The sequence below is a fragment of the Ascaphus truei genome, chromosome 1, assembly GCF_040206685.1.
Source record: "Ascaphus truei isolate aAscTru1 chromosome 1, aAscTru1.hap1, whole genome shotgun sequence".
NCBI classification, from domain to species: Eukaryota; Metazoa; Chordata; class Amphibia; order Anura; family Ascaphidae; genus Ascaphus; species Ascaphus truei.
This window is the reverse complement of record NC_134483.1, coordinates 79,960,077-79,975,918: the sequence shown is the minus strand read 5'-3', so window position 1 is coordinate 79,975,918 and position 15,842 is coordinate 79,960,077. Positions and strand designations below refer to the sequence as shown.

General features: G+C 42.3%; 1 protein-coding gene across 3 annotated transcripts in view; it reads right to left on the bottom strand.

The window, feature by feature from the left end:
• CWC27 (CWC27 spliceosome associated cyclophilin) overlaps window positions 1-15,842 on the bottom strand; it is a 254,437-nt gene that overhangs the window by 99,216 nt on the left and 139,379 nt on the right. The gene's annotated exons all lie outside the window — the stretch shown is intronic.

Genomic DNA, 15,842 nt, shown 5'->3' with positions numbered 1-15,842 from the left:
TTGTGCAATAGGTGTAATGAGGAAGTCCTTAGACATAGTAATTCTGTCACCTGTGCTTTGAAAATGTTCATATAAAGTGCTACTGCAAGTAGTTATAATCAGCTGTTACATTTAACAAACAATTGAAACATACATTACTCATATTAACATACAACAATTAACATATATAAAATAAGAGGATAATAATAGGCTTATGTGTGTGTGAATATACTCTATTCTACTAAATAATTAAAGGAGATGTTTAAATCTAACCTATTCGTGACCTATTAAATTATAAGTGAATTAATGATATATTATATATTCTAAGTGTATTGTCTAAGTGATTATGTTATTAAATAATAAACTATGTGAATATTTATATATATTGATTATTTAAAGTGCTCATATTCTTTTATTATACTAAAAGTCAAGTATTTGAGGAGTACTATAATGTTAATATATGAACTTTATGGGCTGGATTATCTAATGGATAATCTGATCATTAACCTACCAAAAAGGATTTTAAATCAAATTCTACATTTAGGCCCATTGGGGATAGAGTACGTAATTCATAAATCCAATAGGATTCTCTTCTCCCCAATAGGCTTAAAGTATTTCCTCCTCTCCAATGTGGAGTGATACACTCGATGGCCACACATTTTAGACCCTTAGGATCTTGATTGTGCACTCGAAGAAAATGATTAGAAACATTGTGTGTAACTAAACCAGTTTTAATATTATATACATGTTCATACAAACGTCTTTTAATAGCTCTAGAGGTCATACCCACATACTGCAGACCACATGGACATTCTAGCAAATAAATGACAAAAGTACTGTTGCATGTAATATGTTGCTTAATTTTATAACTTTTTTGAGATTTGTTTGAAATGAAATCAGATTTCTTAGTGCTATATTTACATGCGGTACATTTGTTACAGGGGAAATATCCCGCACAGGGTACCATTTTTCTATGAGTAGGTTGCAGCGGTGGACAGCTAGGTGCCAGTCTCTGACCTATATTTGGAGCTTTAGTAAAAATAATATGTTTATTTTTATTTTTGTATTGCAGGACCAGTCTCTTACAATACAAAAATAAAAATAAAAATATTAATACATCAGGAAATTTGTCATTTGTTACTCAATTTAACCAGATGGCTCCTAGTATACGTAAAACTCTTAAAAAATATTGGCCAATATTAAAAAAGGATAAAGATCTAGAGGGCATTTTACCCGATTATCCACATATTATTTTTACTAAAGCTCCAAATATAGGTCAGAGACTGGCACCTAGCTGTCCACCGCTGCAACCTACTCATAGAAAAATGGTACCCTGTGCGGGATATTTCCCCTGTAACAAATGTACCGCATGTAAATATAGCACTAAGAAATCTGATTTCATTTCAAACAAATCTCAAAAAAGTTATAAAATTAAGCAACATATTACATGCAACAGTACTTTCGTCATTTATTTGCTAGAATGTCCATGTGGTCTGCAGTATGTGTGTATGACCTCTAGAGCTATTAAAAGACGTTTGTATGAACATATATATAATATTAAAACTGGTTTAGTTACACACAATGTTTCTAATCATTTTCTTCGAGTGCACAATCAAGATCCTAAGGGTCTAAAATGTGTGGCCATCGAGTGTATCACTCCACATTGGAGAGGAGGAAATACTTTAAGCCTATTGGGGAGAAGAGAATCCTATTGGATTTATGAATTACGTACTCTATCCCCAATGGGCCTAAATGTAGAATTTGATTTAAAATCCTTTTTGGTAGGTTAATGATCAGATTATCCATTAGATAATCCAGCCCATAAAGTTCATATATTAACATTATAGTACTCCTCAAATACTTGACTTTTAGTATAATAAAAGAATATGAGCACTTTAAATAATCAATATATATAAATATTCACATAGTTTATTATTTTATAACATAATCACTTAGACAATACACTTAGAATATATAATATATCATTAATTCACTTATAATTTAATAGGTCACGAATAGGTTAGATTTAAACATCTCCTTTAATTATTTAGTAGAATAGAGTATATTCACACACACATAAGCCTATTATTATCCTCTTATTTTATATATGTTAATTGTTGTATGTTAATATGAGTAATGTATGTTTCAATTGTTTGTTAAATGTAACAGCTGATTATAACTACTTGCAGTAGCACTTTATATGAACATTTTCAAAGCACAGGTGACAGAATTACTATGTCTAAGGACTTCCTCATTACACCTATTGCACAAGTGCTTTTGGACTGCAGGTGAAATCAATCCCTGTGAATCACAGATTTTGTATTTAAGGGACTATGTTGGACTCCATATTTTATATACCCCTGAGGAAGAAAGCAGAGAGCCTTTCGAAACGCGTAGGGTGGCGTTTTAGCACTCTACACTTTGGAGATTGTATCCCCACGCTCAGTTCCATCTGCGCTTGCAGCAGACCAGCCAGCCCGCTGACACCGACGGCGTGCTGCATCAGCTGCTGCTGCTGAATCTGCGTTTGCTGCTAACTGGTTTTCCTGCTGATGTCGACGGCGTATTGAATCAGCTGTTGCTGTTCATCACCTCCTGGGCGTCTTCCCAAGTGAGTCGCGGAAGGCACCGTACCAAGATCTCCACACTTACGGTCCCAGAGACGCCAGCCAGCAGAGAGCAGCTTTACAAACGAGAGGGGATACTCTCAAAATTATCCACCGCCTACTTACTCATTCCATCTGGTGAGTAGGCATTGCTACTATCTCCATCGGCGGTGCAGAGTGCTTCTATTTTTATCGCATTATTTGTTTATTAAATGTCCGTGTGTAATATATATTATTTATAATTGTTATTAAATGTTTTAATATTGAGATTTCACCAATTTATTTTTCAGCTGTTACATGTTGTTAAGTGTTGTCTGTTTATAGTCACAGTATTACGCTATGTGTTGTGCTTTTTCTTTTCTTTAAGCACAACGTGAGGAGTTTCGTGTCTACAGCCAACAGGCTTGGTTTTCCTATATCCTTTTGCAGTATATATCTTATTTGGCGCCAGTAGATACTTTCCCTTTCCATACTAATGATCCCAGAAGGTAAAGGTGTTAAAAGTACTGGTCTCCCATGACAAGTGTTTTTAAAGTAAAAACCCAGTATCTTCACCAAATTATGTCTAATTCCAATAAATAAAAAAAATATCCATACTACCATATTCACAATTCAAAAAGTGTCTACACATTGGATGTTGTGCATCTCCATTTTTCACAAACCGGACATCTCTAATTTTGAGAGATCCTGTGCTTCTACCCACTTAGCATTTACCGCACCCACAATATAAAAGATAAAGCAAATTTTTCATTAATTGCAGTATGAATTGTATTATTTATGACTCATCTGTGATTTTTAATAACAGTTATCCGAAGTTTTCATCAAGGAGCATATTTTGCAACGTCCACATCTATAAGATCCCTTAGGGGATCATCTACTTGTGAGATTAGAAAAACGGTAATAAATCGGAGAAGTATAAATTGTTATGGTAAGGAACCAAAGAAAACAAATGTTTAAGATCTTGATCTATAGACAAAATATCTGAATGTTTATATATAGTAATGGAATAAATCTCAGAGAGCAACACCTTACAGATCAATTCTTAAGAAGAAATCTGTTAAAACAATAAGTCTGAAATACGATTCTCTGACGTATGTCACATTCAGTTTCATTTCTTAATTCAAACGAGGACCGAATTCACCTCAGTACTTCGCATGAGGATAAAAGATCGGGATAATGTACTCCTTTGGTTTATAAAACAAAAGGACAAGGATTTTCATATGAATTTAACATTACAGCGAAAAAACGGAAGGAGCAAGAAATGAAGAAGGATGATACAGGTCTCCAAACTAATGCAAAACGAGCTCTTAAATCATAATCTGAATGTGATTAATATCTCTGGTGTGCAATTATTTGAATTACAGTATCTCTCCTTAATAGAGGGTTGAATTTTGTCCCAGAGATGAACTTTAGGTTATTTGATACAATAGTGGACCTCCACAAGTATACAACATACCGGTACATACCACCAGCCCCGCCCCCGTGGAAGATCAGCGGGTCCTGATTGTGCCACCAGTGAAGCTGGGATATCCTTAAAACCCGACCTGTTGGGGGGACTGGTGGGTCTTGAGGACTAGAGTTGAGTACACTGACCTAAGTCATGATATACAATTTTTGTTTTTCTGTATATTTTTAGTCTCATTTATCTTCCTTTTTTATTTTATTGCTCATTAATTTGCAATTATATATTTTAAAGTATGTTTTGATTGTTTGTGTACTACACTTTCTTATTTTATATTAGGTTTTTTATATAGTCTTGCACCCGGTTATGTATAGGTTTGAAAAAAAAATATTTTTTAAATCACTTAACTTTGTCGACACACGTCTTAAACATAGAATACACACAAGGACTAATAAATATAATTGCATACGTACAGTAACTTATTCCTTGATAATCATTTTGTATCAATTCCTGAACTATAGTACCTGCAAGCAAGGTAAATAAATACAGCAGAATATTTATGTATTTTCCTACTTGGACTTTACTATAGTTTAGGTATATACAGTACAAGTTTTTCCATACATTTTGTTATAGTTGCTTTATAATCTACAAGCCGGGTTAATAAATTAACAGTGATTTCAAGTCAAAATGTGATAGGGACTTTAACTTGTGTTAACATCGCGTTTCTCTATAATATGGCCTGGAACACATCTGTAGTAATATACAGTATCAAACATAAAAATAAATGATCCTTAGATACCGGCATCAGAACAGAAAATATTTATTGTTAGTGAGTGGAAAACATATGGAATTATATTTTTCTTGAGAACTATCATTTGTTAACTGATAGAAGTCAGAATTTATGATGGTTCCTTTCTACTGAACTCAACTGAAAGAAAAAAAAAAACATCAATAGTTTTTCTTGCAACAGAAGAAGAAGAAAAAAAAAAGTTATTCCATGTAAAAAGTAATTGCTAGCCTGGACCTAGCAACCTTATCTCTCAACTATTTCTGCCCTGGGATAATTCTTAAACGAGAACAAATGAGCTGTTTGCTTACATCTGCTTCCCAACTCCTCCTATCTTTACGTCTTTGAGTTGAGATCGCAATGACATTGCCAATTAAATGTGAATGACATCACACACAGTGTAAAAACTCATGTGCTAAAGGGTTGGAAGGTAAGAGAATCAAATGCATGAAAAGTGGCAAATGTGGACGAAAAACTGCAATTTCTTAAAAACATGCCGACTTCATATTATTCAGTTAGAACTGGTGCCCAACTTGAATGCACAGGATACCACGTTGTAATTCTGGTTTTAAAACAAATATTCACAAAACCATTCTTTGAATTTTTTTTTTTCCCCCTTGGATTTATTTTTTGTACAACTTGAAATTAGGAAACTGGTATAATATAGTGTCATGAGCGCATCAAAACCCTGGGAAGCTTTTTAGGTATGCTAAGGTGGTGGTTAATACTGAAGCCATATCTAAGCAGGAGCTGAGAAAACAGAAGCAGGAAGGACCTGGCTTAAATGATTAAAGTGAATGGTGCCAAAGTTAGCAAGGCATTATGCCAATACAAGTAAACATTCTGCCAAAAAAATAAAATGCAAATAGTAAGCTGCCATTCATCCGGCGCTATATATGCCAACTTCTTCAGCCAAAATTAATTTGTAAAAGAAGTGCACTAGCACATATTGGGATCTTTGCTCCTCATGCTAATTAGAAAGTGTGTGTGTGTGTGTGTATGTATGTATGTATGTGTGTATGTACAGTATGTATGCATATATATTGTGACAGATATGAGGGAACAGAAGTGAAAAGAGGATATTACGGCCCTAAATTAGTGCAGGGTTTCTGCTCCACGGTTTGGAGATTTACCAAGGGGAATCCAGACCGGGACTTCTAGCTCTCGCAGCTTTCACAGGACTGGAGCAGCTGATTGAGCAGGGAGATGATTAAAAGGTTGCTCTAAACAGAGCAAGACAGGGCTGTTTGACTCTCAAGAGGAGGGTGTGCTGAAAAGCTGTGTTATGCTGAGAAAAAGACTTTTGTTTTGTTTGTTTGATTTACTCCTGTTATCTGCTGTAGCATTTGTATGGAAAAATAAACAGGCCAAGCTTTTCACCTCTGTGTCAGAAGACTGTCTCCTCTACCTGGAAGGCTGTGTGAAAGTGCTGGTCCTTGGACAAAAGGTACAGAGCAAGAAGGTACTTTGTCACATATGGTGGAGAATGCAGACATCACACTGACAAGCCTGTAAGATGCAAAAGGGAATAGAGGAAGTAGTCACAGCCCATGTCCAATCCACATCTACACAACAGGAAATCAACAACAGGCTGGCTGAGGGTTATGCCAAACAGCAAGAAACCAACAGCAAGCTGGCTGAGGGTTATGCCAAACAGCAAGAAACCAACAGCAGGCTGGCTGAGGGTTATGCCATACAGCAAGAAACCACTAGCAGGCTGGCTGAGGGTATTGCCACACAGCAGGAAAACATGGCAATATTGCAGAGACTGGTGCTGGCCCAGGCTGAAGCTAATCAACTGCTCAGAGAGGAGCAGCAAAATACCGCCCATGCTTTACATCAGGAGATCCAGGGCCTATCTGAGAGGCTTAACGGGGATGCCGCAGAAGCACATTCTAAGGTGGTTAGAGTGAGTAACTACCTGCAAAAGATGGTGGCTGCAGATGATATAGAGGCCTACCTGATGGCGTTTGAGAGGACGGCGGAGAGAGAAAAATGGCCTGTGGCTGAATGGGCAAGTCTGCTAGCACCGTTCCTGTGTGGGGAGGCTCAGAAAGCATACTATGATCTGGAACCAGCTCAAACCAGTGATTACAGCGAGCTGAAAAAGGAGATTCTGGCGCACCTAGGGGTGACAACGGCGGTCCGTGCCCAGAGGTTTCACTCCTGGACCTACAACCTGGATAAAGCCACAAGATCACAGATGTTTGACTTAATACATCTTGCCAGAAAGTGGTTACAACCGGAAATCAACACATCCAGCGATATTGTGGAGCAACGAGTGATGGACCGATTTTTGAGAGGCTTACCTGTTGCCCTTCGTCGCTGGGTCAGCCAGAGTGATCCCCAAACGGCTGACCAGTTAGTCGCGTTGGTAGAACGGTACAGTGCAGCTGGAGAATGGCTTCAACCCCCTATCCAAGGGCAGCTTCAGAACCGGAAAGTCCAGAGCCCCAGCAAAATTGGTAAGACTGTTCCAGGGAAAATGGGGAATTTTGATGAATAGGTTGGGGTTTATAACCCCATGGACATAACCACAAGAGAAAGGAACTTTGTTAAGTGGGAAGAACCTATAAGGGACTATGCTGTAAAATGTTTTAAATGTCGAGAGTTTGGACATATGGCAAAGGACTGTCCCAGAATGGTTGAACCCATGGAATGTAATGTGGGAAGTAATAATGAGGATGATTACTCACTGTATGCCCAAACTGTGTGTTCTGCAAACAAAAATGGTTGTCTGAATAGTTACCCTTGGTGTTCCGTGCAGGTAGAGGGAAAAAGGGTTCAGGCATTACTTGACTCAGGGAGTATGGTTACCCTCATAGACCCAGATTTGGTAAATGGTATTCAGGTAGATGACTCCCAACAGATTGATATTTCCTGTATACATGGGGATGTACATAACTACTCCACTGCTGAAGTACAGGTTGAGTCACAGTGTGGTTCTGTAAATTGGCGAGTTGGTCTTGTACCAAAATTAGCCCATGACATGATTATTGGTAGAGATTTTCCCCATTTTCTAAGTTTATGGCCAGCTGCTGAAAAACTTGCCACTAGTTTGTCAGATGAATGTAATGATGATTTCCCATTTGCTGACATTTTGGGAGACGAACTAGACAGCACAAATAAGTCTGGGAGTAAACAGCCATACCCTGTAAAAGCACTAGTGGGCGGCAACCCAGAACAAAATGGTGCCGGACCATCTAATAGACCGGAACCAGACATTGATCTTATTGATTTAGAGGTTAGCCCAGGTAACTTTAAGAGTGCCCAGTCGTCTGATAGCACTTTGTCAGTAGCCCGAAATTCCATTTCAGTAAGGAATGGAACCCCTACTAATCCAGACAGACCCTTGTCTTATCCTTACTTTGAGCTGGATAACGATCTGTTGTATCGCCTTGAGGAAAAACAGTTGTTAGTGCCAAAAGTGTATCAGCGCACTGTGCTAAGCCTCGCGCATAGCCATGTACTAGGTGGTCACCTAGGGGTTAAAAAGGCTAAAGAGCGTATTCTCAGTAGTTTTTACTGGCCGGGGGTGATGGCAGCAATAATAGATTATTGTTCATCGTGTCCTGAATGTCAGCTCACTGCCCCTTTGCCAGCGTATCGTAGTCCGTTGGTAACCCTACCAATAATTGGAGTCCCATTTGAACGCATTGCTACGGATTTTGTTGGCCCTTTAGTTAAGTCAGCCAGGGGGCATCAGTACATACTGGTGATATTAGACTATGCGACCCGATATCCTGAGGCAATCCCTCTACGCACGGCCTCAGCAAAATCTATTGCTAAAGAGTTAATGATGATGTGTAGTCGGGTGGAGATTCCCAAGGAGATCCTATCAGATCAGGGTGCTCCATTCATGTCTCGGGTAACCAATAAATTATGCAAATTTCTCCACATAAAACAGTTAAAAACCTCTGTGTACCACCCACAAACTGATGGTTTGGTGGAGCGGTTCAATAAAACCCTAAAGGCAATGCTGCGGAAAGTAATTGATAAGGATGGAAAGAACTGGGATTTTCTGTTACCTTATTTAATGTTTGCTATTAGAGAAGTGCCCCAAGCATCTACTGGGTTTTCACCATTTGAATTGTTGTATGGTAGATACCTTAGGGGGTTACTTGACATAGCCAAGGAGACACGGAAACAGGTGACTACACCCCATCGCAGTGTAATTGAGCATATAACCCAAATGCAGGAACGCATGGCAGCCATTATGCCTATAGTGCGGGAACATATGGAAAAGGCCCAACGTAACCAGCGGAATAGCTATAATAGGAATGCTAGGGTCCGTAGGTTTCAACCTGGAGACAGAGTCCTAGTGTTAATCCCCACAGTAGAAAGTACATTTCTGGCAAAATGGCATGGGCCACATGCGGTTATTGAAAAAATGGGTGAGGTAAATTATAAAATGAGGCATCCAGGCAAACGAAAGCCTGAACAAATATACCATGTGAACTTACTCAAGCCCTGGAAAGAAAGGGAGGTTCTAATTACTGTGGAAACCACTGCCTTAGATCCAGAAGTGAACATATCAAAGGCCCTGTCTATACACCAGGCACGGGAAGTCAAGGAATTTGTTAAATTAAATAAAAGGGTATTCTCCGCAGTTCCAGGAAGGACTAAGGTTATTAGGCATGACATTATAACCGAACCAGGAAAAAGGGTCCATCTTAAGCCTTATAGAATACCTGCAGCTCGTAGAGAGGCCATTAGAGCAGAGGTTAAGAAAATGCTAGAGCTTGGGGTGATTGAGGAGTCACAAGGTGACTGGAGCAGCCCTATTGTGCTTGTACCAAAGCCTGATGGGACTGTAAGGTTTTGTAACGATTATCGCAAGCTGAATGATATCTCAAAATTTGATTCCTACCCCATGCCAAGGGCTGATGAGCTAGTGGAGAAACTTGGGAAAGCCCGTTACCTCACCACACTAGATTTGACCAAGGGTTACTGGCAGGTTCCACTCACAGAGCAGGTAAAGGAATAGACTGCCTTTTCTACTCCTGATGGTCTTTTCCAATACAAGGTGTTGCCGTTTGGTCTGCATGGGGCTCCTGCCACCTTTCAAAGGATGATGGACAGAATATTAAGGCCACATACATTATATGCAGCTGCATATTTAGACGATGTAGTGATACATACGAAAGATTGGGAATCCCACCTTCCAAAAGTACAAGCAGTGTTAAACTCTATTTACTCTGCGGGGTTAACGGCTAACCCAAGGAAGTGTACAATTGGCTTAGAGGAAGCCAAATATTTAGGATATTCTATTGGTAGAGGGTTAGTGAAACCTCAAATGGCTAAAGTGGAAGCCATAAGGAATTGGCCCCGGCCAGTCACCAAGAAACAAGTGAGAACTTTCCTTGGCCTAGTTGGATATTACCGGAGGTTTATCTATAACTTTGCTACCCTTGCATGTCCCTTAACTGATCTGACAAAGGCAAGAGCTCCAGTAATGGTAAAATGGTCCCCAGAACTAGAACAAGCATTCAGGTCGTTGAAAGAAGCCATATGTGCCCAACCAGTGTTAGTAACCCCCGATTTTGCTAGGGAATTTATTATGCAAACCGATGCGTCGGACGTAGGGCTTGGTGCGGTCCCCTCACAAGAGAACCAGAATGAAGAACATCCTATCTTGTACCTAAGCAGAAAACTTAACCCACACGAAAGAAACTACTCCATAGTTGAAAAAGAGTGTCTTGCAATAAAGTGGACAGTCTTAAGTACTACCTGTTAGGCAGAAAATTCAGGCTGGTGACAGACCACGCACACCTAACCTGGATGAGTCAGAATAGGGAGAAAAATAGCAGAGTGACTGTCATGGGAGAGGGGGTTTGGCCTGGTATTAAAGGGGTTCCACCCCATTTGGCCACCCCCTGCTCTCACTTGGGAAGCAAGGGGTTAACTGGACTGCGGTCCAGTAATGTGTTTTTACCCTTCTTCAATAGAGCAGATGAAGGAGAATTGGAGCACTACTGAAACAGTAGAAAAAACTACCAGAGAGTGGGTCCCAAAATGAAAAACGTTTTAATGGATCAGTGCATAGGTACAAAAACGAGCCCTAAGGCCTCCACCAACGCGTTTTGAGCTACACGGTCTTTCTCAAGGTGCATTTACCCTGCTTCAGAATCCAAATGTATATACCCCTGTAAAAATGGATTGTTTCTGTTCCAGTGTTTGCACCAACACCTACACTAGGATTGATGCGGGAGGGAAAGGGTTAAGGTTAACTTAGTGTTTATAGCCCTTTGTCCCATTTTCCCGCCTTTTCAGGCGCCAGTTTGCAGCCTCCCATAGGTCGCCATTGCAGCTCCATTCATTCAAATGGCAGATCTGGCGGTTTTGGACCTGTTTCCAGCGAAGACCAGCAGGAGGCGTCCGAGAGGAGGAGCGGCGGTTTCCCATTGTAAGTCAATGGGGCCATTGACTTCAATAGGGATTCCTCGACGCCGACCTCCAGGAACAGGTTGGCAGCCATCCAAACCGCAGACCGCAAGAGCGGAAACATTTTCTAAAAGAGAACTTTGATCACTGTTAGTTCAAGCCCCTAGGAGCCCCCACACATGACCCCCATCAGGTCCAGGAATGAGGGACCCCCGTAAAAAGTCACGCTCATGAAGAGGGTTGCGCCATTGACTTTAATGGCGGAGCGGAGGTCTCATTGACTCCAATGGTGGCGCGCGTCCATGCATTGCCTATGGTGGCGCTGGCCATTGATTCCAATGGGGAAAAGCCGCGTGGCGTTAAAATGGCTAAGTCCGAAACTGTAAAAAGGGTAAGTCCATATCTCTGGATCTGGAAGGACCAGAGGGCTGGGATTTGGGTCGCATGTAGCCACGGTTCTGGCATGAATGCATGGCCACTTCCAACCCTCTACGACCAACCAGACGGAGTGTGGGCAACTGTAAAGATTGGTGGTTTTTCCCATAGACTACAATGGCAGAGTTGCTCCATTAAAAGCCTATGGTGGCGGAGCCCGTTGATTTCAATGGGAAAGAGTGAAAAGCAGAGATTTATTCTTTAGCGGAGAATCCTGCATTAGAGTAATAAGAGTTTTAGATTGTATTTGTGTATCTCCGGTTCTGGGGGTCGCAAAGGGCTGAAACTTGGCCACAATGGAGAGTCACTTCCGGCAGGAAGAACTGGCAAGTATCAGCCCACTGGGCCCAACAGAACGGATTATTTTAATATATGAAGGTATTAACCTATGAAGTGTATTTTGGGTCTGGGATAAAAACTCCGAGCCCATCTGGTATGGTAATGTCCAGGATAGCAGGCAAATAGTCAATCATAAACTCTTGATCAAAGACTCCCCCATCCTGCTTGTGTATGCAAGCACAACCGTATCCAGGACATGGGTCCTTGATATTAAGTGTGGTAATTCACACCTTGGACAAAGGGCATCCTGGCCAAAGCTAGACTTGAAGACGCCAGGCTTGTGGGAGGGGAACTGAGAAATTAAGCCCCCTGATTAGAATAATATCCACCCAGTGGGCGGGTGTTAAGGTGCCCCTCAGGTGAGGTGGTAAGGAGAGATTGGGTGCAGGTAATTGTTCTCCAATGGCCTACACTCAGTAGTAAGGTATAGACTGGAGATTGCATATAAACCAGTGTCCAGCCTATCCTCAGTTGTCTTCGTGTCTTTTCGTGATGTCTACATCTGAACCTGTATTGTGGAAGAAATTGCCAATCCTGTATCCTGATTGCTTTCTTGTACAAACCCCTAAGTAAGTGTATATTTTGCCTGTTATTTGTATATCTTGTGTGTTCACATTCATTAAGGAATAAATTATATTTTATCATATCTAAGTCGTGTTCAGTTCAACCCAGGTATTTTGGTGTATAATACAGCCTCTCACAAGTTCCCGTGATACGCTGGTTTCTCAGTCTGCAACCTACAAATTCTCAGTGGAACACAGGGCAGGCAGTAGACAGGGGAATGCAGATGGCTCGTCAAGAATGCATTCACTGGAGTGCACGGTCGCTCACTCCACTAGGTCTGAGCTGGAGGGGAGGATATGTGACAGATGAGGGACCAGTAGTGAAAAGAGGATATTACGGCCCTAAATTAGTGCAGCGTTTCTGCTCCACTCCACGGTTTGGAGATTTACCAAGGGGAATCCAGACCGGGACTTCTAGCTCTCCCAGCTTTCACAGGACTGGAGCAGCTGATTGAGCAGGGAGATGATTAAAAGGTTGCTCTAAACAGGGCAAGACAGAGCTGTTTGACTCTCAAGAGGAGGGTGTGCTGAAAAGCTGTGTAAGGCCTGGGACCTGGAGGAGCAAACAGCGCTGAGCCGCGCGCTCCTGCTCTGCCTCGCCTGCTCCAAAATGGGGCTTTTCCCTGTCCTTGCAGGCGAGGCAGTGAGCGCGCTCTGGGGGCGGGGCGGAGTCGTGCCAGGAGGTGGAGCGGGAGGCGGGGCTAGTCCCCCGCTCCCATTGGATGGGAGCGTTCACGTGACCGCTCCTCCGCTTCCCCGAGCGGCAAATTTCAAAACTGCCTGTCTCGGGAAAGTTTCTCAGCATCCGCACGCATCAGCGCGCATGCGGAGGGAGAAACTATAGCCGCGCTGATGACAGATGCAGGGGCTTTGTACATTTGCTCAGCGCGGCTCAGCCTGCCTCAGCGAGCTTAAAACCACTATGTCCCAGGCCTTATGCTGAGAAAAAGAATTTTATTTTGTTTGTTTGATTAACCCTGTTATCTGCTGTTGCATTTGTATGGCAAAATAAACAGGCCAAGCTTTTCACCTCTGTGTCAGAAGACTGTCTCCTCTACCTGGAAGGCTGTGTGAAAGTGCTGATCCTTGGACAAAAGGTACAGAGCAAGAAGGTACTTTGTCACTATGTATATATATATCAGGGTTGTCACCTTCTACTGCTAACCCGAAGATAAAATTTTTACATTTATTTTTACATTTAGCTCTTACCTTCGGCGGCGGCGTCTCCAGGCATCCTTCTGACATCTCCCCCTACAACTCCTGTTGATATGGCTGCACGGCTTCAAATAGGGTCGCAATTACGGGATTCTACGTGATTTCACGCACCGTCAAGTTGCCATGACAATGGAATGCCTTCTGGCGCTGAGGCATTACGTCGTCACGGCAATGCGTGATGTCACGTAGCATCCAGTTGTCATGACGGGATGCTTTATTGTGCCAGGCGCCACGTGACATCACACTGTCACGGCAACGCAGTGCTGTGTAGCATCACGTAGCATCCAGTTGTCATGGAAACATGCATCATGTGACGCTGCGCAGCCATATTGACAGAAGTTGCAGGGGGAGAATATACTCTGCACACACAAACATATTGCCCATGTTCATACAGGTGCACTTATTTGCGGACAGCACTTTCATGGATAAAACACATTTTTTTTGTGTTAGCTCAGGCCGTTTCTTTACAAATGAGAAAGTTCATTTTGTGATCCATTTTTAAAGGGTTATTTTATTGTCTTAATGGCAAATTAGCATTTGCTTTAGAGTTGCAAAATGTGTCCTGAAATGTCTAAAAGAAACAGGCTGGGAATAATGTAAATCTACCTGAAGGTAAAATAGAAAAAGGTCAGTATTTATGACAAGGTCAACAAAAATATTTTCAACATATATTTTGCTGGAAAATAAGGACATAAAAACAGTCTAAGCAAATAGAACACATTTTTTCCACTATGAGACATCAACGACAATTTAGTGTAGCCGGGAGACTCAAAAAGCGACTATTGTAATCTGGTGAAGTAAGAGGGTGGCATAAAGATTAATAGACTGTTCATTTTTCAAATTGATATCGTTCAAATTATTATAGACAAATGAAAGGCGAAAACTTGTCCCTCAACGAGCAAAGTGGCGCATGGGAAAAAACGACTAATTCATACATCATTTTGTTTCAAAAGACATGGAATTGGTTAATATAAACCCCATTGGATATTTAAGAAAATAATGATTTTGATTCAAGAGGGTTATCATGGAAAAACTATTGCATTTCTGTAATTATCATTGGGGTTCACAAACTTTCTTGCCTATATATCTATACTATAATTTTAAGTTGGATTCCGTTTGTTTGTATGTCAGAAGCATCGAAATCTCAGAAACGGCACCACGTAGCACAACAAAACTTTCACTGGACATTCTGCTGCGGATTTGTAGGTCAACGCAACTATTTTAAGCTTCCAATGTCACTCACCTCCCAAATTATGGACATTCTAACTTTCACTCGGCTGTACAGCAAATCTGTTAGAGCAGGGGCGTGGCTACTAAGGGAGGGGGCGTGTTTGTGCGTGATGTGAGATGTGCGGGGGAGATGTGCCAGTGGGGGGGGGGGGGGAAGAGATGTGCCAGAGGGGGGTGGTTGAGCCAGCGGGGGGGTGAGGGGGGAAATGTGCCAGCAGGGGGAGATGTGCCAGCAAAGCAAGGGGCGGAGATGTGACGGGGGGACATGTGCCGGCAGAGGGGGAGAAGGGAGGACATGTGCTGGCAGGGGGGGGGGGGCGGGACATGTGCCGGCAGGGGGGGAGATGTACCAACGGGGATGACAGGGTTGGAGCACCTGTGACGCGCTGTCGATGCGGGAGGAGGAGGAGTGCCGCTGCAGCAGTAGTGAGGAGCCAGTGCCGGTATGACGGGGATTCAAGACAGGGGTATGACGTCGGCGGAGCGGGGGTTTTCATCGCTTGACATCAGCTGTGCCGGGCCCGAGTGTGATGGGCAGGAGGCAGGCGGGAGACCTGTGACAGGCACGCAGCAGAGTGAGGAGGGGAAGGGAATCACAGTGTGGTGCAGGTACAGGGGGGACATCACAGTGTGGTGCAGGTACAGGGGGGACATCACAGTGTGGTGCAGGTACAGGGGGGGACATCACAGTGTGGTGCAGGTACAGGGGGACACACATCACAGTGTGGTGCAGGTACAGGGGGACACACATCACAGTGTGGTGCAGGTACAGGGGGCGTGTCCTTGCCTGGATCGGGGCTGTGTGTGTCTCTGTGATGTGAGATGTGCGGGGGAGATGTGCCTGCTAGCGAGGGGAGATGTACCAGCGGGGAGGGGGGAGGAGATGTGCCAGCTAGCAGGGG